The sequence below is a fragment of the Epinephelus fuscoguttatus genome, linkage group LG23 (assembly GCF_011397635.1).
Source record: "Epinephelus fuscoguttatus linkage group LG23, E.fuscoguttatus.final_Chr_v1".
Classification (NCBI taxonomy): Eukaryota; Metazoa; Chordata; class Actinopteri; order Perciformes; family Serranidae; genus Epinephelus; species Epinephelus fuscoguttatus.
The window spans coordinates 26,436,523-26,462,007 of record NC_064774.1 but is presented as its reverse complement, the minus strand read 5'-3'; the positions used below and the strand labels follow the sequence as shown (position 1 = coordinate 26,462,007).

General features: G+C 41.0%; 1 long non-coding RNA gene across 1 annotated transcript; it reads left to right on the top strand.

The window, feature by feature from the left end:
- The first annotated feature begins 738 nt into the window (after positions 1-738).
- LOC125883888 (uncharacterized) lies at positions 739-25,103 on the top strand. Its single transcript, XR_007448608.1, has 6 exons — positions 739-810; positions 7,284-7,451; positions 14,061-14,200; positions 19,775-19,910; positions 21,148-21,269; positions 24,972-25,103. It is a non-coding gene; the product is annotated as an uncharacterized LOC125883888 (long non-coding RNA).
- The last annotated feature ends 382 nt before the right edge of the window (positions 25,104-25,485 follow it).

Below are 25,485 nucleotides of genomic sequence, written 5' to 3'. Positions count from 1 at the left end.
GGTGTATTAAATGTTAGAGCAGAACAGTTTATTCTTCACCTGTGTGACTTTATGTTCTTTTCTGTTTACCTCGCTTTCTCTCTGCCTTGTTGTTGGAAGCAAAGGTAAACGATTTAAAAACCTTTTTATGAGAGTGTTACGTTTGCTGCAGCTCTGCTCTCACCGAGTTGTCTCCATGTTTCTAGACATTGTCTAAAGCAGTGCACATTGCTCGTGATGCACTTTGTTTTTATTGGTTGCATCTTGGGAATTTTTCCTGCTGTTATTCCAGATGAGTTGGAACTTGAGGACCACCGTGAGGCTCACCAGCAGAACGGTTTTCAAACAGTGTGCTCAGCAGTGTTGTTCTAGGTCTGAAATTCCTTCTCGCCCTGCTGCCTGCAAAGCCTTCACAGCAAACACTCCTCTGCCTGTGTGTGTCTGTGTGTTTTTTGCTCTTTCTAATGGTTATACTCCACTGATCAATCTGACTGTGTTGAGGAATGACATAGTTGAGCTGTGCCACAAATGTATGCCAACAACAAGGGTTCTACCAGCTGTTTGGAGCACAGTCCAAAAAAAATCAGGATAATGCAGATAATAAATTTGCCTCGTGTCATTAAGGATTGCGTCTCTTTTCACAGCCACTCCAAGAGGGCCATAAGAGGTTTAGCCAACTAAGTCTGAAGCTGTATCTAATGAGTTGGCTCTCTGTCCTTTCCCTCACTGTGTGTTTAAGCTCCAGTGGATGAGCCTCACAGAGAGAGTGGACTGCATGTCTTCAGGATTCTTGTACCACTGCACCAGGGAGCCCCCTAGACCCCAGGAAAGGTAACTTTCACCTCCAGCTGGGCCAGAGGAAATGTATAAATATGCTTACAATGTGTTAACATGCAGAAACAGCATATTTCATGTGGTGTTTGCATACAGTACTGCTGCAGTGTCTGCTGCTACGCAGACTTAACAGAAACAATATGTTTCACAATCACTCTTTTCATCTACCCACCTTCACTATTTTCTGCTTTTTGCCTCCGCACTGGTGGCATAAGTGGCCACAGGTGGCCGGAGGCATTATGTTTTTGGGTTGTTCATCTATCCTAGTATGTCCATCCATCCGTCCTGTTCTCATGACCATGATATCTCAGACAAGCCTGGAGGGAATTTATTTAAATCAGGCACAGAAGTCCATGTGGACTCAAGGATGAGCTAATTAGTATCTGATAGTCAAAGGTCACTGTGACACGCTTTTAGCTACTACGCAAGGATTATTTGGGCTGCTATGAAACTTTTTAAACTGGATTGATATTAAACCAAACACCAGACTGGACAGGTATATCAAATTTTACCAGGTGTCCGACATGACTCAGTAGCCACTCTTGAGTGGAACTTAATGTCACTGTGCCCAAACGGAAAACTAGCTCCAAGCTCTCCTACATAGGCACTTCTATTACATCACATTAACAAACCACATAGCTATCAGCTGCGCACTCAAGATCGGTCTGTAAAACTAACCAATTAAGAGATGGGTAAGTAGCCTACTTGCTGTCTGCCTACATTTATAATGTTACTTTTTAAAACAGAAAATGCTTGTTATATATTGTGGTTTTTACTGGAAATTACATGCAATATAATCAACAGTAAGTAGCCTAGGTTGTTATTAGCAATCGTGATTTACCTTAGCAGAAACTGTCAGCTCCTTGGTGATCTCACTCCAGTCAACTGCCACTATATTTTGTTTTTTATCGTGAAATAAGGAGCTAACTGATAGATTATTCCTCATTTTCTCACCCATTGCGGCACAGAAGTTCAGTTCAAAACGGCGCCAGCAGCCAGTGAGGACGCCTCTTTCGTTGGCTTCAAGTCCAAAAGGTTGTCATATTGGTGCAGTTTTCATTTTCTTAAGAGGTAACTCTGCCATGTCTGTTCTTGTCACCCCCCAAAACACATGAGCTTTAGTAAACAAGCACAACGTGCATGGCTCTTCCCCCTCCTACCGACACCAGCCTGGATTTGTCAGTAAATTGCATATGGCCTTTCAGCCACTAGTGGCTTCCTTACTGTGCATTCACACCAAAAGCGTCATAAGCAGCCAGTAGCCATTCATTTTCAATGTACGCTTGCTACGAAGGGCGTCTGGAGCGTCGGCAGCAGCGAGCAGCGTGATGCTAGCGAACGGAGCGTCACTGTGAAGTTGAGAGAAGCTCAACTTTATGCAAATGAGCAGCGCCGCCACTGAAGCAGCAGTGAGCAGCAGCCAATTGCAGACCGTGAATATTCTCAAGGCAGGACAGTGAAAGAAAGAAAGAAAGAAAGAAAGAAAGAGATCTTCTGCAGTGCAGCTTGAAAGCCCCACCCCTTGACAGCCTTCGGCAAGCCCTGCCAGAGCTGCCAGGCAGCACAATGCCAGCGACCTGAGCGACCGCTGGCACTCATGACGCTTTTGGTGTGAATGCACAATTAGTCTTTTTATAAACAAAATGTTACGTTAATTACATTGTCATATAGTTCCTTCCTCATGCAATTTGAGTTTGATTCAGCCCTTTGATGCCATTACCACAGGTTGCTGATGTAGACTATTTTTTAATTTGCCAAAATATCAAATGCCGGTTCAGCTGGTTTGCTAAAAAGTCAAGCCCGTTTAAGCTTGTACATTGGACTTTGAAGCACTGTCAACTGTCATGCCTACAACTTTTTGTTCCATCCTGTTCCTCTGTTCGTCCAACACGAGCTCATTGGCTTTGCTGACATTGAGCTTCAGATGATTGTCGTTGCACCGTGTGATGAAACTCTCTATCAGTCCTCTGCAAAAATAGTCTCTAAGTGAAGACAGCATGTTTCTCACTGGAAATTATTCCCTGGTATCATACATGTCAGTAACCTATAGTGAACTTTTATTTCATCAAGAAATACACTTAATACCTTTTTATTGAATTCCTACAAAGTCTTCACTACATATATTTTATTAGTCCGGACAGGCATAGCTGTAAACTTGAATGGTTGGCAGAGGCATCAACCACGAGGCGGTAATTCTAGTTAAATTACATTTGTATTGTTATCAGCAGAGCTTTGTCTTCCCCCTCATGAAATATTGCTTCCTCTACCTTTCCATTACTCGGACCAAGTCGTTTTCCAAAGCAGCAGTTTCCCTTCCAGCCTTTTCTCCACTTTTTTTTTTTTTAACTTTGATGAAAGCATTATAGAATTTGGAAAAATGCAGCATGGAGTGAACTTGACCTAAGGTGGACACATCTATCAACAGATCAGGCTGCATTAAGCAATAACCCATTGTAAGCCATGCTTTCTATTGATTCTGGAATCGTTAAGATAAGCAGAGTTGCAGTAAACCCTACCAGGTGTCCTAGATTTACTGTAAAGCTTAATTAGCTTTGACACATGGCCTTGCATTTGAAAGGAAATCATACAAATTTTGAATGAGTCCCATTTAACTGATAATTAGATGTTATTTTCCACCCCAAGAAAATAGCATGATTTAATGAGACATTTCATAATATCCAGGAGATGTCAAGATGAGTAGAGGATGAAAAGGAAGTAACCATATTCCCACTCATCACTGTAGACCATTTCTCCTTTGGGAAAAGTTGGAGTCCATGAAAATATTAAACTGTTTGGTTCCAGGGGTTTTAAGTTGATTGTATAGACAGACATGATAAGAGGGCACGCTAACACATAGACAAGCTTCCACAACATGTGCAGTGTTGTGTTTTGGAGAGTAGATATGATGCCAGACATGTTGGCACATTATCATACACATAGTCCCCGCAGCGGGAAAGTTTTGCATAAAGAATGCAAAATAACAATAGGCAATAAAAGCATGTGGAGAGATTTATTTATCTTGCTCTGACATTTACTTCAGACGGGGGAGTTCTACCAATATTATTCTTTCCCAGACACAAACACGCACACACATATACAAAGGGAAGAATTTCATATTTTGAGGCTGAACAAAGTCATCTATCTTCCCTGTGTGATGCCCTAGCTTTGTTGCGGTTCCAAGGTCTGAGTCACATTGAGAATCCCATGCAGACAGGGCAACACCTTGTATAGAGCATGATAGGATAGCAGAATAGCCATTTGTCCTTGTCAAAAAGCCCAGAACACACACAGACAGAAGCACGCACACAATATTTGGATTATTATTGAAAACATCTTGTAAGTAAACATGCAAACACAGACACTCACCCACACAGTAATACTTGACAAAGTGAGATGGCATTATAGATCACAGGAAGCGCTGTTAGATGTAAATTAGCACTGACATGTGAGTCATGCCTTATGCATGTTATATGACTGTAACCTGCATTAAAGAGACAAGCTTTAGCACAGATCACAACGCATTAACCCAGCTTGGTGTTCAGTGTCCCGGACAGGCTAGCCTTGATAGAACAATCCGGGCTTAGAGAAGAGCGAACCTGATGAATCTTTATGTCACAAAAATCAATGATGTTGTCAGAGATAGGAGCCGTATTTTGGATTTGACTTTGTTTTGTTCTGTAGAAAAAAAACAGAAGCGGAGACTTTTCAAGTAGTCCTGCTGCCTCAAGGCTGAACACATTGATCCCATGGAGGTTAATATTAATGTCAATGGGGCAAGTTGTTGTGTGCGATAGATAAAATCAGTGTGGGTGTTGGTGTGTTATTTTTTTCAAAGGTCCAGTTCTCTCAGACATGGCAGAAGCTGGTTCAGCTCTTTAACACCATCTCAGAATCTAAATGGCTCCCTGGTTAGAAAATTACATGGAAGACATTATCCACTTTGTTTAAGAACTTCCTCAGGGAACTACATTTTCCACGATGGAGTAGCATTGTGCAGATCAGTGTTCTTCTGGCTGTGTGCCGAATAAAAGCAGACCTGAAGAACAAATGGAAAAATGAATTTGCTCACTGGATCCAAGCTCCCAGTCCTTGTTTGCAGTGTCTTAATCACCAAGGCATTTGTCATGCAAATCAAAATGTAACATTGCAGTAAAGGACTGTGAGCTTGAATTCAGTATGCAAATACACAAATATGATCAACACATCAATGCTGTTTTCTTCAGACCAAAAAACTCAGTTTTACACTGGTGTTTGAAAAAATCCAACAGTCAGAAAAAACTGTTTAGTGGCTTTCATGTTATGATCTAAATAATGTGTATGTAAAAACCTATCTCATGACTATCAGTACCATTTCCCTAGACTCACTAGGGGACATGTTAACATTTTTTAAGGGGCTTTATAAACGGAATTGAATCAAAAAAGAGAAACCACTGCAAATCATGTTTGTTGGGAATGATTAAAATAAAAAAAGAAAAAGGGGGACAAGAAACTGAATCCTGGCCAACTGCAGTCACCATTATAAGAATGTGTTGAACATATATTTGACCAATCATTCACTGTAATCCCTTTTCCAGTGGCCAAACTCTTTCTCTTCCCCCTCTTCATTGCTCTCCAGAGTACTCTTACCTCTGCTTTTCACGTTGTCCATATCCTTCTTTATTTAGTTTTCGCCGTATTCAAAGAATACAAAGAGTGAGCGTGAATGCTCCGTTCATGTCAGCTGATTTTCAGCTGATCAACCCATATGGCACCTTTTTCTTGAGTATCTTCTCGTTTTTTTCTGGTTTAATAAACCTGACCACATCTTCTCTGTCAGCGGGTTTGGTTGTCATCAGGCCATCATTACATGGCTGTTATCAGTGGTTGTAAGCATCATAAATATGTGTTAAAAGGGACCTAACAAACCTACTACTAGGTTCAGAAGGCCATTATCAAAGTTAACGTCTTTTGTTAGGTGGCAATCTGTCATAGCCTTAGTCATTTATGACAGGAGCAAAAGAAGAATGGGTGACCTACTATTACTGTAAGTCTATCTACGTTGGGTGTGAGGGATTGGTGGTGGATGGGTCAAACACACATATGACTTTAACCCAGGAGAGCAGGGTTTATGTCCTGTGTGAAACTAATGAAATGGTCATTGTTGCACAACATTGGACGTGCAAATGGTCATTTAATGGACCAATAACCACCTTTCAACCTAATCTAAGACACTGAAAAGTACAGATAATGGCCATTTAATGGGCAGATAACGTCCTGATTGTATCAGGTTTATCTGTCTGTCTAATCTGCAACTATTCCCGTTGTTTTCTTATCCTTTTAGTATTGCTAAGGACCTTTCAAGGTGACACCTGACTTTAGAGGTATACTCAGTAAAGTGTATACTAAGTACATTTGTACAAGGTACTTGCTGCATATGCTGAGTAAAAAGCACTTTACTTAAAATGAAGTACAAGGTAAGAGAGGTTACAGTAATTCTATTTGATTATAAAATTTGTATTCCTTCTACCTCTGCTGTCAGTATCAAATATTCATATTGCTCCTGTGCTCATCCACTTAAGCATGTGTTTTCATATGTACACATTTAAGTCAAATAACAGTTTTCTGCTGTCACTGAGCAGAAATGGAGGTTAAACCACAGCTGGTTTGATCAAATCTGGTGAATTTAAGACAGCAAGCGAATGCAGCAGGCACAAAAATCATGAAGTTAGAATGAGGTTGAAGTGCAAATGTGTCTGAAAATGTAGTCAGAAAAATTCATGAAGCTGGATCCAGACAATCTCATCTTCAGTCTCCAGTCAGTTCTCCTCCCCTTTCCTTCCAAGATATTCACTCAGTGACCTCTGCAACCCCAACCGGACAGTTTTTCCTTCCACCTCTTTATCCCCCTCATCTTAAAAACCTGAGCATTTCCCCCTTCTTCATGCCACTTTCTCTTTATTCCTCCTTTCATTTCCCATCTGTCCATCCCCCTATCCATATTAACCACAACATCAAATGTGTCTGATCATGTGTCTGTGTGCTGGGTATATCACCATGCTGTGTGCTGTATGTATTTATGTTTGACAGACATCAGGGACTCTCGGCTCACATTGCTCTGCCTTAATGAAACACATTCACTTGCTCAGTATTTTGCTGTGAAATGCAGTTAGTTTGAAATGATATTTAAAGGTACATAGAATAAACATGTTTTTATATTTGGGGCAAATTGAGCCCCATGGTTAGTACTCTTTGCATGTTTTCTATTGAAAGAAGACATCAGTGTGTCATCATTGTGCACTTGTGTTGTTCACTCTGTTCACACCATGTATGTTATATACCCTTGTAAATTACAGAATTACAATGACATTTCTTTGGAACAGCCAAGTGAATTATAAGCATTGCTTTCATGCTCTGTTGGCATGTTCACGTCTGTCTTGCTGTGTTTACACCTTTTGTCCCTGTTTTCACCCTGGTCCTCTTTAATCCTTCAGAGCAAGATACGCAGATGAAAGACAACAGTGGGCACAGAGGTGACAGCCGATGCTGGACACCTGTGGGTATAACTGAAGGCCTAAGACCTGAGCCAAGAGAAGATGTGGGAGATCAACAAGTGCTCTGTCCCTCCCTCTCATCCATTGGTGCATGTACAGTATACACAGGTAGAACACAAAACAGCCTGAACTAATTACTAGATAATTACTTGCCATCACATCCCACCCGCCCTTCTATTTTACTTTTCCTGTCATTTGTTTTGGGTAAAAAGTGAAAAAAAGAAGATTCACCAATTAGATGTTGAGAATGTCGATTGTGGGAGATGTTTGGACAGAATTGCTTAAAGGGTATGAGTTAAACAGTAGCCCACTCAACATATTTTCACTGGGAAAAAAAAATCATCCAAATGGCTATGCCCACTCAGTTGCAGTTCTTTGCATCCAAGGAATTTTATTGATCTAAAAAGCAGCTCCAAAACTATCATGGCACTTTTCTGGTCTTTCAGCCTCAGCCCGTTCAGCCTGTCTGGGCCATTGACTAGCTCCCACTACCACAAATCTCTCCCCACGTTTAGGTGACCACAACCCTTGCACTTTGACCGGATGTGTTGAGGCCGTATGCTTCAGGTGGATTAAGTTGTTTGGTGTGAAACTGAGGTGGGAAGTGATCCTTGTGTGCTGTCACAAACACAAAGTCATCAGAGGTGCAAAAGATAAGATGGGCTTGATGTGGCAGTAGCAGTATCAGAAATGAACTTTTTGACTCACTGGCCAAGGGGGCAGGCTGATGGAAAAATCCACTGGTCAAGCATATTTTTTACCGCCCACAATAATAAATTGCCTTTTTGTGTTACATATACGTACATTAGTCAGTACATAACATTGCGATAAGGTGCTATGTTGAATACAAACAAGAAGAGGCCAGAGCAAAATCTAAAGTGGAATGATTTCAACATCTTGAACAACTCATCTCCACAGCCTCAACATTTGGGTAAGCAGTGTACAGTGCACATGTCTAGAGCTTTTATTGTGAAAGGTAAGACCAGAAAGAGTGAAGCTAATGCCCTGTTGATAACAATGTGGAAGGTGAAAGAAGAGTTTGCCTTCTTGGTTAAACTATGGGGCCTTTGTGTTATTTTATTACCCTCAAAAGTATGGGCACAACACCAGCTAGCAGCAGACAGGCAAGTGATAGTTAAATGGGGCAGAGACTCTCAGCAAAGTGTTTTATTACATGACTATTTTGGTACAAACATTTACCAGCCAGTGTGGCCAATAGCCTTCAGAGCTTTACTTGCCAAATAGAAAATCTACCCACATTTGGCCAATGTGGACCCTGGGCAGTAGTGTGCTGTTTGTTGTTTTCAAGCCACTACTGAGGAGAAGAGGGGCAAGGCAGAGGAGCTGGTCTCTTCCTAAACCTCAGATTAGCACTGCATCCTCCAAACCTTGCATTTCTAGACTAAATATGTCATAAGAGGCCAACAAGATGTGTTCCTTTTCAAAGTCTCCATTCAAGACAAGAAATTCCGGCTGCATTTGCCCAAATTTGGAGTAGACATCCAATATTTTGTTGCAGCCCAGTTAAGTGTGTTCGGATGATTCTTGCCAGCTTGCAATAGCACGCATCCATGCGTATTTCTCCAGATGGTCACTGGTTGATATATCACATATGCTTTACAAATAAAAAACAAACTGCAGGGTGTAATTAATGTATGGATCTATATATTTGCTGTCAACTTGATAAACTATTTGCCAGATGTCTATCATACGTAAAATATCACAGCTCATACTGTAAACTAAGTTATAATGGAGTTTGTCTTACTTTACCACTGTTTAAACTTCTGGCAATAAACTTAGAAATGTATGACTTCAAAAGTCAAAAAGGAGCACAGTGTTCATTTTGGTCTTTCTGAGGCTAGATGGTCTAATTTGGGCCGGACAAGCAAGCTCAGCTGGGTTTCAGGTCCTCTGAAGGACACACCATTGTGGGCTGTTTTGAAGCACCTAACCCCTGAGAGGGGACACAGCTTGAGAGTCCCAAAATTAAGGAAAAAAATAAATCAAATGACGCTTGTTTTAAATTCAGTTTAGTCTGTGATCTGTGTTGACCTTTTGGTTTCTTTGAAAATATGTTTACTTAATTAAAGTAATAAAAGCAGCTTTGCAACTTGAGTGTTTGGTATAAACCCTGGTGGTGTACTGCATGAGAATGTAAAATAATGACTGAAATTACTCTAAACATACAGCACTACAAACACTGCACATAAATACTACATCACAAACCACCCATGTGTATTATTGATAATATACAAGCTATTTTGTTAAAAAAAAAAAAAAAAAAAATAGAGAGATTTGAAACAGTAAGGATGTGGCTTGTCAAAATGAAAATATGCAAGTACACTCTTATATGTCAATTCCACTGTCGTCCACTCAATATTTCCTGCTGGGTGTTGGACACCTGCAGCGCAAGTCTAGATTTAAAAAGGTGGAGAGTATAGAAATGTGAATAAAAGAAAGAACACTGCGTTTGTATGCAGAGCTAGTCATGGAAAGCAGTTGAGCAGTCAACATGAATGAAGAAGTAGATGTGTGAAGAATGAACAGGATAGTATTTGCGAGCACTTAGAACTCTGCCAGTATTCACACTTAAGCACAGCTGGACAGTCTCAGCTGCAGCTAGTCATTGTAGATCTCACAATTGGAGTTTCAAGACATTACAGAAATGTTTGTATGACTCTGTAGGTGAGCTATCAGAGAGCTTTCCAGCACCGAACAACACTTTGAAGCACGCAGTAATGATTCAGAGAAGAGAGGAAGTGGGAGTTAGTGGTGAAAAGCAAAGAAGAAATGATGAGTTAGGCACAGAGGCGACAGGGACACTAAAGCAAAGAACACTGTCCTTGTGACCTTAGTGGAATCTATACACAGAGGTCCAGACACACAGTCTCTGCAAACATTACACTGGACACCACGCTTACACAGACATACACACACATGCACATACTGTACATCAACAGTGCAAGTATGCATTATTGCCTTATGGATTTGTCAAAGACATTTGTATGTAAATGTCTGTAGTGTCAACACGGTTTGTGTGTGTACACACAGTAGCCTGTCTCAGCACTTTGGGTTTCACACCCATGTCAATAATACTCCTCCATCAATAAAACTAATCACATTTCTTCCATTGCACAAATGAAATTTGCATTGTGTTGCTCCTTGTTGTGTTTTGTGGTATTGATGTTATTATACATGGTTGTAGGATTGTACAGGTGCATGTGTTTATTACTTGCTTCCTTTTTAAATTATGTTATTTAAGTTTCCATCAACAAACTGTTTCACACAGTCGGTGATTGTTTTGAGTATTTTTTTTTATTTATTTTTTTTTTTTTTTTTACAAAGTACAAGTGCAAACAATGATGTTTGAACAAGTAACCAAATCTGTTTGAAATTACTCTAGACTGTAACTGAAAAGTGACAGCATGTAAACTCTTAAAATCCCATGAGAACCAAAATTTAATTACATTTTAGTTGAAGACTTTAAAAGGGTGCTGACCTTTATTTCTGTTACGAAAGCAGCTTATTCACACAGTCCCACACTCTACACATGCCAGCTTATTAGGAACATCAACAGCTAAAAACAAATGCAGTATAATGCCAGCCATACATCTTTTCAAATGATTTCACTGCTGCAGACAAATTCCCAATGTAGGGATAAAATCATGAGGGTGCTTCCCTGTGAGCTCAATTGTTTGGTGTTAGGTGGTCATAAAACTTAATCCAAGCTGTTTTAAAGCTGGAGTTTGTAACTTTTATGAAAATAACTTTTTGTCATTGGCTAAAACTGTCATTACAACCACACAGTAGTACATGAGATGGATGGTCTGTGAAAAAAAGCATCACACGTACTTCTGTTCTTACACTTAATATTTTGAGTGCATAAGTGCGTTCACACTGAGAAGTATGGAAAAAAGCAGTGCACTATGAGTACCCGGATGGTGCACTCAAAACGGTCAAGAAGTTGAGTGTGGAACTATGGACACTTCTCGCCCTCAATGGTCACCATCTTGGCTACGTAGCGGAAGGGCCACTTTTCAAACTGGAAATGGTGGCTGAGGACTGGGTGACTGTGAACTAGGGCTGTCAGAACGAACTTTGCTATTCGAAAACAATTCGAATTATTGTAAAAATAAACATATTCGAAGTTGGAAACTAAGGTTAGAATATTTGATTTCCGGTACAACGCAAATAGGCCTGGGACGATCAGCGATCAAATCGTATATTGGTGATTGGAGGGTTGCCAGGCGATTTGCTGGATATCAAGGCGATTTTGAAGGGGGAAAAAATGGCGCTCTACCATGCATTAAGAGATGTTTTTTTGGGAAATACATGACTGTCAGAGAAGCCCCGTTTACAAACAGACCTACAATTCATCTCCTCTCCTCTCCTCTCCTCTCCTCTCCTCTCCTCTCCTTTCTCTCTCTTTGATTCGAAGTGACACAGCCTGTTTGCTCATGCTTCGGGGTCGTTCAATAGAGTAATTGCAAATAAATATTGTTGTAATGTGTAACTATTGAAATGTTCACAAGGGATTTCATAAATTCCTACAATGTTGCGGCACTGCCGCCTTGACAGGTTAAAAGTTAATGACAGCGACTTGAAGTGAGGAGGAGCAACACGTCTCCGGCTGCGCAGCGGTGTCAATACCCGACACCGCTGCGCTGACAAGCCAGAGACGTTCACTTTTGCATGTGATGCAAAATATTAAAATAACGTCATTATAACACAAAAAAAATATAAAAATGTGGTGGTAGGCCTAGGCTATAGCCTATAACAAGGAAAAATTTGAATATTATTTGAATTTTCATTCGAATTTTTAACATAAAAATCATCAAAAATCCGAATCTGATTTTGGGGGAAGATTGACTTGAATGTCACTGCATTGTAAAAATACATGTGTTTTTTGCACTAAGCACCACGATACTGTTGTCGGGTATAAGCCAGCAGTATGTTTATTGGGTTAATTTAGCAGTCTGTAATGATTTGGTACCGCGAATGATAACGCGAATGCTAATGCTAGTTTGCTAACTAGCTAATTTGCGGTCGTCATTTTCGGTAAGTGCACGACGGCCATGTTTGGTTTGAGACAACACTACCCTGTCGAAATTTGCACACTACGCCAATGAGTACATAGTGCACATAGTATACTACGTGGAAGTGTACTAACGGAAGTATGTGATTTGAGAAACACCACCAGAGTAGGTGTTTAATCTGGTGTGAATCTAATCCATTAAATACAACTTCTTTTAATGAGAATCGTAATTTTTGAAATGGTTCAAATCTCATTCCTACAGTCTCCTTCACTAAAATAGAGCAGTTTATCGATAAAAGCTGGTGGCAAGTTGAGGTGACAAAATCCAAGGTGTAAAGTTTGTACACAAATTTAGTTTATCTTTATAGATCATATTGATGCTCAATTGACAAGAATCCTGTCGACAAATGGCACCTTTTATTTTGTGTTTCTAGAGTTATGTGCTTTTATGGACATTTAATTTCTTAAAGGGAGTTTGATGTGATGTTTTCCATCAGGAGCAGCTGTAGTCTTGCAAATAGTGAACCTCACATTATCTTTAAAGAGAGGGTGTCAGACTTGAGTCTTGTAAAAGTATATTGAAAACCCTTTTTAAAAAAATTCAAAGTCTTCTAGTGTGTGGTAGGCATAATACAACAGCTCTGTAGCAGTCCCTATCTTGTATTCTACTGTGCACCGTAAACTAATCTCTAATCTTCACTATTTGAAGGCTGGAGGCAGACCATGTGCAGATTCTTTTGCTTGAGATGTTTTTCAGTTGATGCACTTTAATTAGTAATGAGAAGGTGACTGTGAGCAGATGATCGGCATCCTGTCTGTTTATATCGCAGCATAAGCTTTTATTTTCAAACAAAACTTTGTACAACCCTTTCTGAAAAGAAATGATCACAGAAGAGTCATAAATTAAGAGTGTCACTGTGTACGAGCCATTTTAAAAAGCTTAGCTGTGTGTTGAAGGCAAGCAAGCCACTCCATTAGTCCAGTACAAGTGAGAGCCACCCCTTCAGACACTGGTGGAGCTTGGTGAGAGCCTGAAGCTCTTGGAGACTCTCCAGGGAGATTTGGCTAAGACAGAGACTCAGATTCCTCTCATCTATGAACAGATTGCTATCCTGGGCAAATATGAAGTCCCTGTGGAACAGGCTGTAAGCAGCACACTGATGAATAAAAACATACACACATGCATATGAGGTCCTTTACATAGGTTGCAGTTTGTTATATAATATTGAATATTGACTGCATTTTCTGTTAATATTACCATAATGTCCTCTAAACATTCTAAACATCTCTCAGTTAGTGAGAGCTGGCGTCTTTCATCACTATTTTATAGAGTATTATCCACAGAGTGCAAATTAAAATGCCTGTCATACTTTGTGCTGCTGATTGTAGTAATTGTGCGGGGATGCAGGGAGGGAAATTACTAATTTGCTCTTTGATAGAAAGAAAGATGTGACCCAAGAATTTGTTGTATAAACATAATACCATCTCACCTTCATGTTAATCAGGAACAAGCATTTGAAGGACATTTTGACCCCTCTGAAGTGAAATAATGAAATCTGTGTGGGTAGACTTTGAGGCATCAAAACACTGACATCAGTGGAAGCCATTGATACGGTATATATTATTCTCTAAAATATTCTCATCATTGCACTCATCAAGATTACAATCCTGTTTCCCCACAGGAGCAGGATGTGTGACTGCTAAATCAGAAGTCGCTGTGGCTCTAGCAGTTGTTGATTGACAGCTACCTCATACTAGGGAGCAAAAGAAGTTCAAGAACAGCCTCATCCTCTTCTCTTCAAACAGAAGATCCAGACCACAGGTCAGACACTATCTCACTCCCCCTGAAACACACATACAGAATATATACTTGGAGTGGGGTGGTATATAAAGGAAAAACTTTTAAGTTTTGTAGAAAGATATTTGGCTACCAAGAGGTTCAAGAACTGCTTCAGTGCTCCTTGGCATAGAATCTTAAAGTCTTTACACGGAGGGGCGAACAGCATTCTCCCAAAAGACACGGGTGTGTTGATGATGGTGGTGGAGAGCACATCGGTCTGTAATCTCCTGTATGTGTTTTATTGGGTTAATATCAGTTGACTGAAGGCTATAACACACAATTGACATAATTTTCAATTTATATTATCTATAATAGCTACTCTATATCATCCCTAAACATGTTTGTACATTGTTTGAATATCTGATTGCTTGATGTATGAATGGATATATTTTTTTGTCTGTGTGTATGTCTCTTTTTGTATTCACATTTGTAATAATTTGTCAAGGACAGTGCACATTAATCAACATTAGAATGAAAAAGTTAGATTGACTAATTTCCATCCTGTAGTCCTTTGCCAGAATGTTAAATCAGCCCTACCTGCAGGGACGAGATGAGTCTCACATATTAATTGCATTTTCGACACATTACATTTACATTATACAATGCAGAAGTGACATTAAATGAATTAATCAACAAAGAATCTGAAAACCTTTATTAAAAGTACCCAGGCCTGCGTGTGTGCGTGCGTGCTTGAATGTGTGTGTGTGTGCCTGTGTGTGTGCGTGTTGGCATTTCTCTGGCACACACACAGATCACAGAAATGTTGCTAATCTTTTGTGAAGCATGGCTTTATGTTCTACACGTGCCAATGCGGTGTGTGTGTGTGTGTGTGTGTGTGTGTGTGAGTGAGAGAGTGTGTGTGTGTGTGTGTGAGAGTGTGTGTGTCTATGTGTGCTTTTGCACATTTGTATCTGTCCATCTGTCCCATCACCCAGAGACCAGATGACTCAGCTGGGTGTCTATCTGCACGTCCAACATGATGCAAGGTCTCAGCCTTGACTGGCCTGGTGGGTGGTCATGTCCCTGCATGGCACAGCAGCAGGCTGAGGCTTCTCTCTCCATCTCTAGCCCACTACTCGCCTCTTCTTTATCTCCTCTCACTGTCCCTGTGTTTCATCCAACTGTCAAGGTCTACACATATGGTGAAATACTATTACATTCCTATTTAACTGGTGTATTCCTGATGTTGGTAACCAAAACTTTGTTCCAAATTATAACCAAATCCAAAATACCAAGTACCAGGTATCTGTTTTAAAAAAAAGCACTAAAGAAACAGGATGTCTACTCGTTGAAATACGAGCTAGCATGTATGGCTTAAGTCATAACAGTGTGAAACATGGACCATGGTAAATGGTCAAAAGTGGCTCCACTGTAGAAAAGAAAATGACAACAAGACAAAGTGCAAAAAATGTGGCAAGCTACTTAGCTGCAAAACAACCAGCAGTTAGTTTGGGTAATGTATGTTCATAACATTACAGCAATATTATTGTGTGACTTTGGTATTTTAAAGGGTTAGTTTGGATTCACCAAAATTAAATAATAGCACTAACTAACCAAGCAGGGCAGCAGTAGATCAGCAACTCATGACCTGTGTGGTAAAATAACTGTTACTGTCAGAGGAGTTGGAAAGGGTTTGTCTGATGGAAAGGTAAAGCATAAGTTTTTACTGTGTGTATTTAGTAAATACTAGTATCCAGTAAATACTATTCATTTGTTCAGTTAACACTTAAAAGGTAAAGATATTTTTGTTATCTAAAAATTTGACCTTGCCAGGGTCTAGACCTGGGAATGTGCTCTCTCCACCAAATTGACTGATTTATCTGACATCACAACAGTATACTGCAGTTTCTCTGTTGAAAAAGGAGTCAGTCCAGTTGGCACCACTGGGAGACTAACGATTAGACATACAGTGCTGCTGACCAGACTAACGCCCAAAATACCTGGTACATGGTCGTGCCACTGCCCATCAGCAGTAGCATGCCTGCAACAGAGCGTGTCCATTGTAATCAACGGAAGCTGCTACACAGACACTTTACGCGGCTGGTCTATTTATTTTTCTCAGTGTGCAGCTTTGTGGCCAATCAACGGGTAAAAACTGCATAGACCTGTGTAAATAATGAGTGCAGTCTGTTTAAAAATAATAGTAATGAATACCTCATTGTATGAGAGGCAGTGCAGAGTAGCCAAGCAACCTTGTGTGTGTTTTAAAAAATTCACATAAATATAATAAATACATAAATAATCAATCAAATCAATGCATCCTGTTGTTAAAATGATCCCGTTAAATATTTCAGTACCAGTTAATATAGCATGTGCCTCCACACCCTGCATAACCAACTACATTATAACACTTAGCATTTGGCACTTTGCACCACCTACATATGTCATATGTCGTGTTTATGTGTTGTCACATTGTCCACTGTAGCCAAGGAAGAGTAATAAAAACAGTGGTGACCACTGTGGATAAGATACATGCTGCTATTGAGGCTGTTGTAAATCAACATGTCCTCTCAATATCTCCGGACATTATGGTCCACTCTTAAAGCCCTGGCAAAACTACTGTGTTGGCTAGGCTAGATATGTTATTGGTTCGGAAAAATGAAATCCTTCTTTCCCACTGAAATCATTTATGCGGAGGCAAGTTGAGTGTAACAAGTTGACCATTCTGTTTGAAATCAGGTAATATTTGACATCTTTTCTTTTACTATTTCAGAATGCAAACAGGGAATTGATAAAAATCAGAATCAATGAAATTCAAACGATACCCAACCCTTTGTACTCCACATAATACTGTACACAAATAATTTTCCAGTTCTGGAAACCCCAGTACTTATAACTCCTTTTTACAATTTAGCATCATTTTCTTAAACATACAGGGAATGTATACTACTGGTGGAAAAGTGCTACCAGCACTGAAAGCAGCACCTTACTGCTGCTCTGACTGTCTCTCCCGCTCTTTTTTCCTCTGTCCCTACTGAGCCATTACTGATCTATACGAGGTCTCATCAGAACCAATAGCCTGTATCTAATCTGTTCCTGCTCCTGATGATTTCTGACTACACGGCTGCTCCCTTCCACAGTATAAGTGACGACTCTGACTAGAAGACACACCATGACTGATCCCCTGTCCCGTCATCACTCCTCACTCCCTCTCTGCCTTTTACTTTCTGCTCCTCTAGTTCCTCTTCTGTTTGTGGATACTCCCATCATCCCCCCCTCTTCTACTCCTCCCCTGCTCACCTCAGTTTCCCCCATGTCTTCTGTCTCTGCCTCCCCCATCCTCCAACCCACCTTGTTTTGTGAACAGCCGAATGTTTACTTCATGTCGGCCTCATCATCCATTCTGACTGGGCCTCTGCTGGGAGGATTTGCTCTTCTCCTTCGCATTTTATTTGTTCCCCTATTTGCTGTTTCCATTAAAGATGAAATTGAAATCTCCTGTGCTAACACGAACACACACTTACAAAGATGCATACAAACGCGCACACAGGCACCGCACCGAACACTGCCACACACGTCAACTAACAAAACAGCGACGTGCTGTGCCAAGGCTTATGAAAGAGCACAAACCTCTCGTCCTACTTTTGCTTTACCTTGTTCTCATCCTTTCGCTCCACTTCCTCACTCTCTGTCCTCGCCTCCACCTTCTCTCCTTCTTCTTCAGTCGTTGCAAGTGCGGTGGGAGACAGTGTGATCCATGTTTTGTTTTGGTGTTGTATTTTGCTCTCTCCTTCATCACAAAAGAGCAGACTTTTCGCCTTTCTCCATCTGGCACTTTTCAACACTGAAAACCTCCTTACGAAAGTTTTTCACATATGGAACACGTTTTACTTCACTGCTCAATTTCCTCTTCCTACGTCTTCCTTTTCCTGTGACAAAATTTAGCACTAAGGAGACAAACTACTTCACATCCATAAAGAGCACCTCCCCCCTCCCCATTTTCTTTTCCCAACACACACTGTGCTGGTCCCGTTCACGCTGCCACCCCTCAGCTTCTTGAAGGCTGTCTCTTCTCTGTCCACGGCGTGACTTCCGAAACCCCTTCGGACAGGATGTAGGAAGTGTTTGGAGCATTGCAGAGGAAAAACAAAGGCAGTCTTCGGCAGGTTAATGAGGCCAGGAGGCAGCTTTGTGCCGAGCTTCATCAGTATTCAACAGGGGCCTCCCTCTCTCGCTCTCCCAATAATATCCCAGTCATTTGGGTCAGCCACATCACTGTGCCTCTGTGAAGGACACCCACACACACACAAACAGAAAACGAGAGAATTCTGTGACAGTTTAATAGAAAGACGGTCTCATCAAACCTTCACCTCCTCACACTCTCTAATCATTAGCTGTGTCCTACACTGTCTCTTTGTCTTATTTCCATTTTCCTCACTCTGTCCATCTCATTCACCCCAACCCTCCCTTCTCTGTTTGATTCTCTGCTGCTCTTCCTATCATTCTACCCCCCACATGCAGCTCCCTCAATTAAGATAAAGTGGCTAATCATATATGAATTACATTAACATCTCAAACAGCTACTGCAAGTTATTGGTTCCTCATTAGGACCCCACTCACTTTAGTGCAGGCCAGCTTCCAACAACAGTAAGAACAGCAAAGAGCAGTAAAGGGCCTAAGTGAAAGCAGATATGAGCTGCAGATGTGTGTGAGTGTGTGTGTCACTTGGGCCTGGGAGCTGGGACCTCACCACTAAGCAGTGTGTATGTAGTCCAGACTATGAGAAGATGGGAGGAGAGGGAAAGCTGTGAAGATCAAATATCCCGTAAATCAAAGCTGTCGCACAAGTGAGCAGAGCCGTGGGAGCCCTCCGTGTGTGTGTGTGTGTGTGTGTGTGTAGGGCTCCTAGCCCAAGCAGAGGGCCCAAAGAGGATACCAAGGCACGGAGCCAGCTCCTACTGTCCGGCGTATCTCTCCTCTCGCTTCTTTACTTCTTTTACTTTCCCCACATCTCCTCTCATATGTTCACCTCTGACCTTTTCTCCTTTAATCTCCGCCTCCCTACTGTATCCTTACATCTCACACTTTTCCTCTCCTCCATGGTTGATTTCACCCTTTTTCCTTCCATGCCGCATATCCCTCCACTCCTTTCTTCACACCACACACACACACAGAGCAACATGGCTGCCGTTTAAACTAAACATCACATAGATAACCATCTCCACTCACAGTGTTCCAGCTTCTCCACTGTCTAATTATGTCGCAACTCTCGCTGAGCACGTTGTCGCAGAGGTCTTAAATTAGCGTCTCGGCTTAATGTCGCAAGCACATGTAATGTGTCAGATCAGTGGGAGTGTGTTTGTGTGTCTATGTGCATGAAATAGAAGTGTGACTTCATTAAGATGAGTTATGATATTAGTTATTTTTGCACCCACTCTCTCTCCTCTGCTAATTTGTGCATCTATTTGGATGTTTTCACAACACTTTGCAAAAGTATGTGTGTATTCTTGCTGACTGCTTTGGTTACAGTTGACATGTTAGTTATTTATGCACCACATCTGTGTTTGCGTGTGTGCGCAGTGCACCTGCTAACGTGTGTTGCATCTACATGTTTAGGTCCGGCTCTGACAGCCATGCAGGAGATAGCGGCTCTCTCTGGTAAACTGAAGGATGGTGTGCACCATCCTTAATAGCCTGGGCTTCTCCAAGATCAAACTATTCCCCTTCAAGAACAACACGGATGCTGAGGAAGGTGTGTTTCACCACCAAGTTCTTAATCCAGACACACTGTATCGTTGTCCTGACACGACCCGACCTTATTCACACTCCAGCAGACCTCCAAAAGAACAAGCAGTTAATCCACTGAAGAAAACTGTACCAAGTGTGTGAGCAATATGGGTGACTCGGGCATGATGTGAGCAGAGCAAGCAACTTTTTTATAACACTTTTCCCTGTGCTTTGTTTTTCTTCCTGCTCAGTCTTAGTTTTTACAGTTTAAACTTAGACTGTGGGTATAATTAGTGTAAGTGAACAGATGTCATCCACAGTGAACAGACAGTCTAATTGTTTTTTTGCATGTTTTTTGCAATGGGCAGAATCCTCGTGACAATCAAACATTTGCTGGCTGTCTTTTCAATTGACAGACTACAGCCTGATCTTTATGAAGTGTGGAGAAACACTTGGTTTGGACAAGATGGTCTCTGAAAAATTGTACACTGTTTAGTACTATTGCTAATTAATAATTAGGATGTCCCTTTGATTGTCAGGATGTTCCATTACTTCCTAATAGAGGGGGCGTCTGTGGCTCAGGACACAGAGCAGGGTTGTTCTATAATCACAAAGGTGGCGGTTCGATCCCTGGCTCCTCTTGTCCGCATGTCAAAGTATCCTTGACTAAAACATTGAACCTCAAGTTGCTCTAAAGGGCAGACCAGTGCTCGCATGGCAGCTCCGCCACCTTTGGTGTATGAATGTCTGTGTGATTGAAAGGCAAATTGTAAAGTGCTTTGTCTGTAAGGTAGAAAGGTGCTACTACATGCAGTGCATTTAAACCAAGGTTGTGGTCACAATCGATTGACATTTTCCATTTTCTAGCCATTTGAAAAGTTAGTACAGTATATAAGTGTTTGTCATTTCTTACATTTTATATTTTTTTAAGTTCTTGAGCGAAATTTGGCTGCTGTACCTAGAGACCTCCTTGTGCTATTCTGTTATTCACAATACAACAGAAGTGGTAGATGTTTGTTTGAGTTTTATTCCATCATGCTTCTTTGTTGATCAGCTCAGTTCCCTGCTGAATTTCCAGTTATTGTGCAGTGTAGCATAGCAGTGAGTTTGTGGCTTAACAATGGCTGCATAAATGTATTAGCTGTGGGTTCTGATGGAATGGTTTTGTGTGGTGAACACTGGCCTTGTAACAACTCTAAGTGTTCTGCAAAAAACGTGCTGTCATTGAGCTTTTGTATTTGTGTGTGTGTGTTCATGTGCAGATACCACACCAGCTTGCCAATTGGAACATCTGGATGGTTGGTCAGTTTGCCACGCTGCGGACGGAGAGCACGGAGAGCACACCACAGGACATGTTCAAAAAAAACTCCAGAGAGAACTAAAGGTCAGTTCACACAGAGTTCTTTAGATAGCTGCAGATTCTGGCTGTAGTGTTTTACTTGGGTCAAGTTAGGTTTTGTTTTATGCAAATACAACATAAATGCCAAAAGAATTAATTTGCTCAGTACAGAATAATCTTAAACTTATACTTTGATCGTGGTCTCTGTAGAAAGAAGAGAGAATTACACTTTGTTTTTATAATGGATATAAAGTTTGCAGACTCTTAGGGGACATCATTAGAAGTATTTTTAGCTGCAGACCCACAGAGTCTGCCTAAAATGCATTTTACAGTGACAGCTAAAACATTTTATTGCCTTCCCCCAGGATGCACGAATTTTGGTGCTAATATCACAAAATGCACACCTTCCTAAAAATAAACAGCTCAGCAGTTCTAGCATAAACATGACACAGTAGAATCGACCTGATCTTTGTCTGACTGCAGGATAAGGAGAAGGACATAGTAGATTTCCCCAAAAATATGATTGCCCAGTTCAAGAGGAACATCCCTTTCAGCTATGAGACATTAGTGCTGACTGAAACCAAAATATTAACCTGTCTTATGATGATTATTTTAATCCAAATACCTTATTCTAAACTGCAAATTATTGTCTCCAGACTTAATGGGGTAATCTTTTCTTATATGGTGTACATTTTCTCACACATACTAATCTACTAAATTTAATTTTCTCACTTTAAAAGCAGGGTTTGATTCTTCTGCGCAGAGCTACGCTGTAACTGCTGGTGATGCTAGGGGTGATGCTGTTAAGGGATAATGATGATCTGGCAAATGACCAAGTCCCACAGAATAAGCTTATTACTGTGGTTAGTCCAGTCTGCTTTTCTGAAAGTTTGTTCCGCTGCCTTCTATCCGAGGTCCTCCTCTCAGTCTTGCTTCCCCTCATCAGTGTCTGTAGCTCCATTCCCAGAGGAGCATCCAGACCTTTGCTGCACTCTGTGGGAAACTAGCGCCACATTGGAAAGCGTACACACTGCCTCTAAAGACAGATCATTCACTTTTAAATCCAACATCTCTATCCTGGCTCATCTGTCCATTTTGTCAGAATTGGCACTGGCATTGCCAAAAAATACGATCGGGTCAGACTCGGCACGACTTGTTTTGACAAGAAGCCAAAGGCAAGCAAATGTAAGCGGTCGACGGCGTTGGGTTTTATCATCAGTGATGTAACTTTTTGAAAGAGCCTTCTTAAACTCACTGACTCACAGAATAAGTGAAAATAAACAGAGGATTAGATCTTAAGCTTCACCACAAAACAGCACAGGTAGGGAAAAAAAAGTGAAGAAGGTAAAGAAAGGAATAGAAAATACCTTTGCTCAGTGTCTCCCCTGGTTGTTATGGTAGTCGATGAGGGCCATGAAAGAGAAAGAAACACACTGAGGAAGATGGCAAGGAGTCTTGTCTGTATTAAGCATGGGTGTATTCGCCTTGTGGTTAATGTCAAGTGTGGCTAAGGTACCTGGGTCTCTAAGGGGTTGCAGAGTGAGAGCACTGTTGCTGTGATTAAAACGGTGGAGAACAGCCAGAGGGTGATGGTTGGCACAGATTCTGCTCCGTCTCCTCCTTCTCTATTTCACCCTCCATCCCTCTCTTCTCAGTGCCAGCTGTCAGTTATGTCAGTCAGTGTGCTAATGATGCTCCTGTACAGAGCTCAGAGCAGAGTGATACATCTGTACATCTCTACTCATATGTAAGCAGTTCACAAATGGCCTAGTTTTGTAAATTTTGTTTTTTACGCAGGATAAGCAATTCGTGGTCCGTAAACATTCACTTTTTATTACTGTTACCTCCGTGGCATGCTGTGGTCATTATTACCACTTTCCAACCCAGACCACATGTCTGACACAGGATAACAAACCTGTGTTCACCCACATTTGACCCTGGGTAGTCACTGTCTAAACGAGGTCTGCTCTTTTAGGTCCAAATCCATCACTGCTCATCGATTGCATTTATAATGTTGCTGCCGTCAGTTCATTAAAGGCGATTGGTGTTACATTTCCACTTCAAGAAGTATTTCTCTACTGGAAAGATGGTCTATTCACAAAACTGGGCTGTTTATGCAGGAAGTGCACAGGACTTTGAAGTCAATTTTCATAGTGGCCAAACAGTGGTACTGCAATTTCCAGTACTTGTCACGTGATACCATTAGAAAGACTTTTTCCCATACACTTACATTGGGAAAGAGACATCTATGAATCATTTTTGAGTGTCACAAGCCCTGTGAAATGACTCCTTCCACTTCCAAGATTTAACCCATTCAGTCTGATAACACTGTCTAAAAAGCCACAAGATTAAATTATTTTATCCCGATTCAAGTTAGTGGAGTGCTAAACTGGAAGTTGGCTTCTCTGCAGTGCTTGGCTGCACTTGGCCATGCCTGGCCGCCTTAAGTCTCTAGTGCGCCTGCTCTATGGGCCCACTGATGCAAAAGCAATGCTTATCATCATATCAGGCTTTTTTGGCTTCATGCGCCACTGAACAGCTTACATAGAATTGAATGGGGTCCCACTGCCAATGCTGTATCCAGGTCTCCTAATACATCCATGACTACAACTAAACAGCAAAGTAAAATATGTTCCTGAAAACAATTTAGGCAGGAAATATGCAATGTAGTAACAGAGTATTGGTTTATATTTGCTCAGCACTGCCTAGTTTTACCATTTGATTGGAGTTTGATCTGCTTCTATACCCTTTGTGTCCGTGGTGGAGGTGGTCGTACAAAAATAAGGAAGAATAATCTTTAGTTTGAGCAGCAGCCCTAGAGCCAGCAAAAATGTTTTGCTGGCAAATGAGCGGGGAGAACTGATGGAGATGGAGGGAAGTTAATTCATCTATACATACCACCCACACTGTTGTAATCCGAAGCTGGTTGAGAATGGGCAAAGTATTCCTCGAAGACACAACATGCCAGTGTGTCACCTGTCTGTTTTTCTTCTTTTCTTAGATAGTAACAAACCTGTGAAATGTGCAAATAATGTGTTAATAGCAGAGCAGTGTCTGAATGAATATGACACCTCACCTGCAAGTTTTTACATAAATCTTCAGACAGATCTCCTGTCTTGTTTTTGTACACAATATACTGACACTTCTTTTAGTATTTTCAGGTAATTTGGTTTAATATTTTTTAAAATGACACTATTTAAATGTCATGATGTAACATTTACATATAGAGTGATTAAACTGCTCTGTAGTAGGGGTGTAACGATACGTCAACCTGGATCGATCAATATATATTGTCATCTTTAATATACACCTTTATTTGAAATTCACATGGCACATGTTGCCTTTTCCATCCAAGCACACCTCCGTTCTAGCGCCAGGCAGATAGTGATAAGCAGCCAAGAAAAAGACAATGAGGACATTTACTGGTGTCATCTCACTGATCCCTGAATTGAATCAAATCAAAATTGCATCATGGCAAACTTTGTGTTATCAGGAAATGGTATTGTTGTTCAAAGAATTGATATGATATTGTATTGTAATGGAACTTGTGATTTACATTTCTACTTTGCTGGCAGAGATTATTGATATTTGTTCCAGTCAGTTTGAAGTTTCTAACATTACCAAGCAAACGAAGTTATTCTATTAACACTACTTTTATACATTATTTCATGAATGCCTAGACTTCGGCTCTGTTTGTTGTTTGCATTCTTTGGCTTTGATTATAATTCTAATGCCCCCACGTTTCAGGAACTGGATGCAGATCTGTGATGAATTGCGGCACTCCCTTGACCAAACCAGCACTTAATTTACCCTGGTGAAAATCATATCTCTGGGCCGCGACAAGTTTGCTGACAGGATATGCAAGATCTCTGGAGCTCTCCATAGAACAGGTCCAGTCTCTCTTCCTCTACACTGACTCTCAGTTACCTTTGTGTTGCTCTTCTAGCTTCTGTTCATTCTGACACTCATCTTTTTTCTGAAGAAAAGGGGGTAAGGAGACAGCTGCTGTGATGTGGGCTGTGCAGCTGGATTTGTTTTCCTAAGTTCTTGCCTGCTATGATTTGAAGCTTTTGTTTTCCCGCTGGCTTACAGATTTACTCACCTTTCCTCTCATACATTTTCACCCTTCCTCTGTCCCCATTTGTCTTCATCCCTCCTCTCACCTCTTTCATAGATCACCAGCATTAGTGTTTGAATTCTCCATGGCTAAGTTGTTCATTTGACCCTGCTATCTGTCAGTACAGTGCCGCTCTCCTGGGTC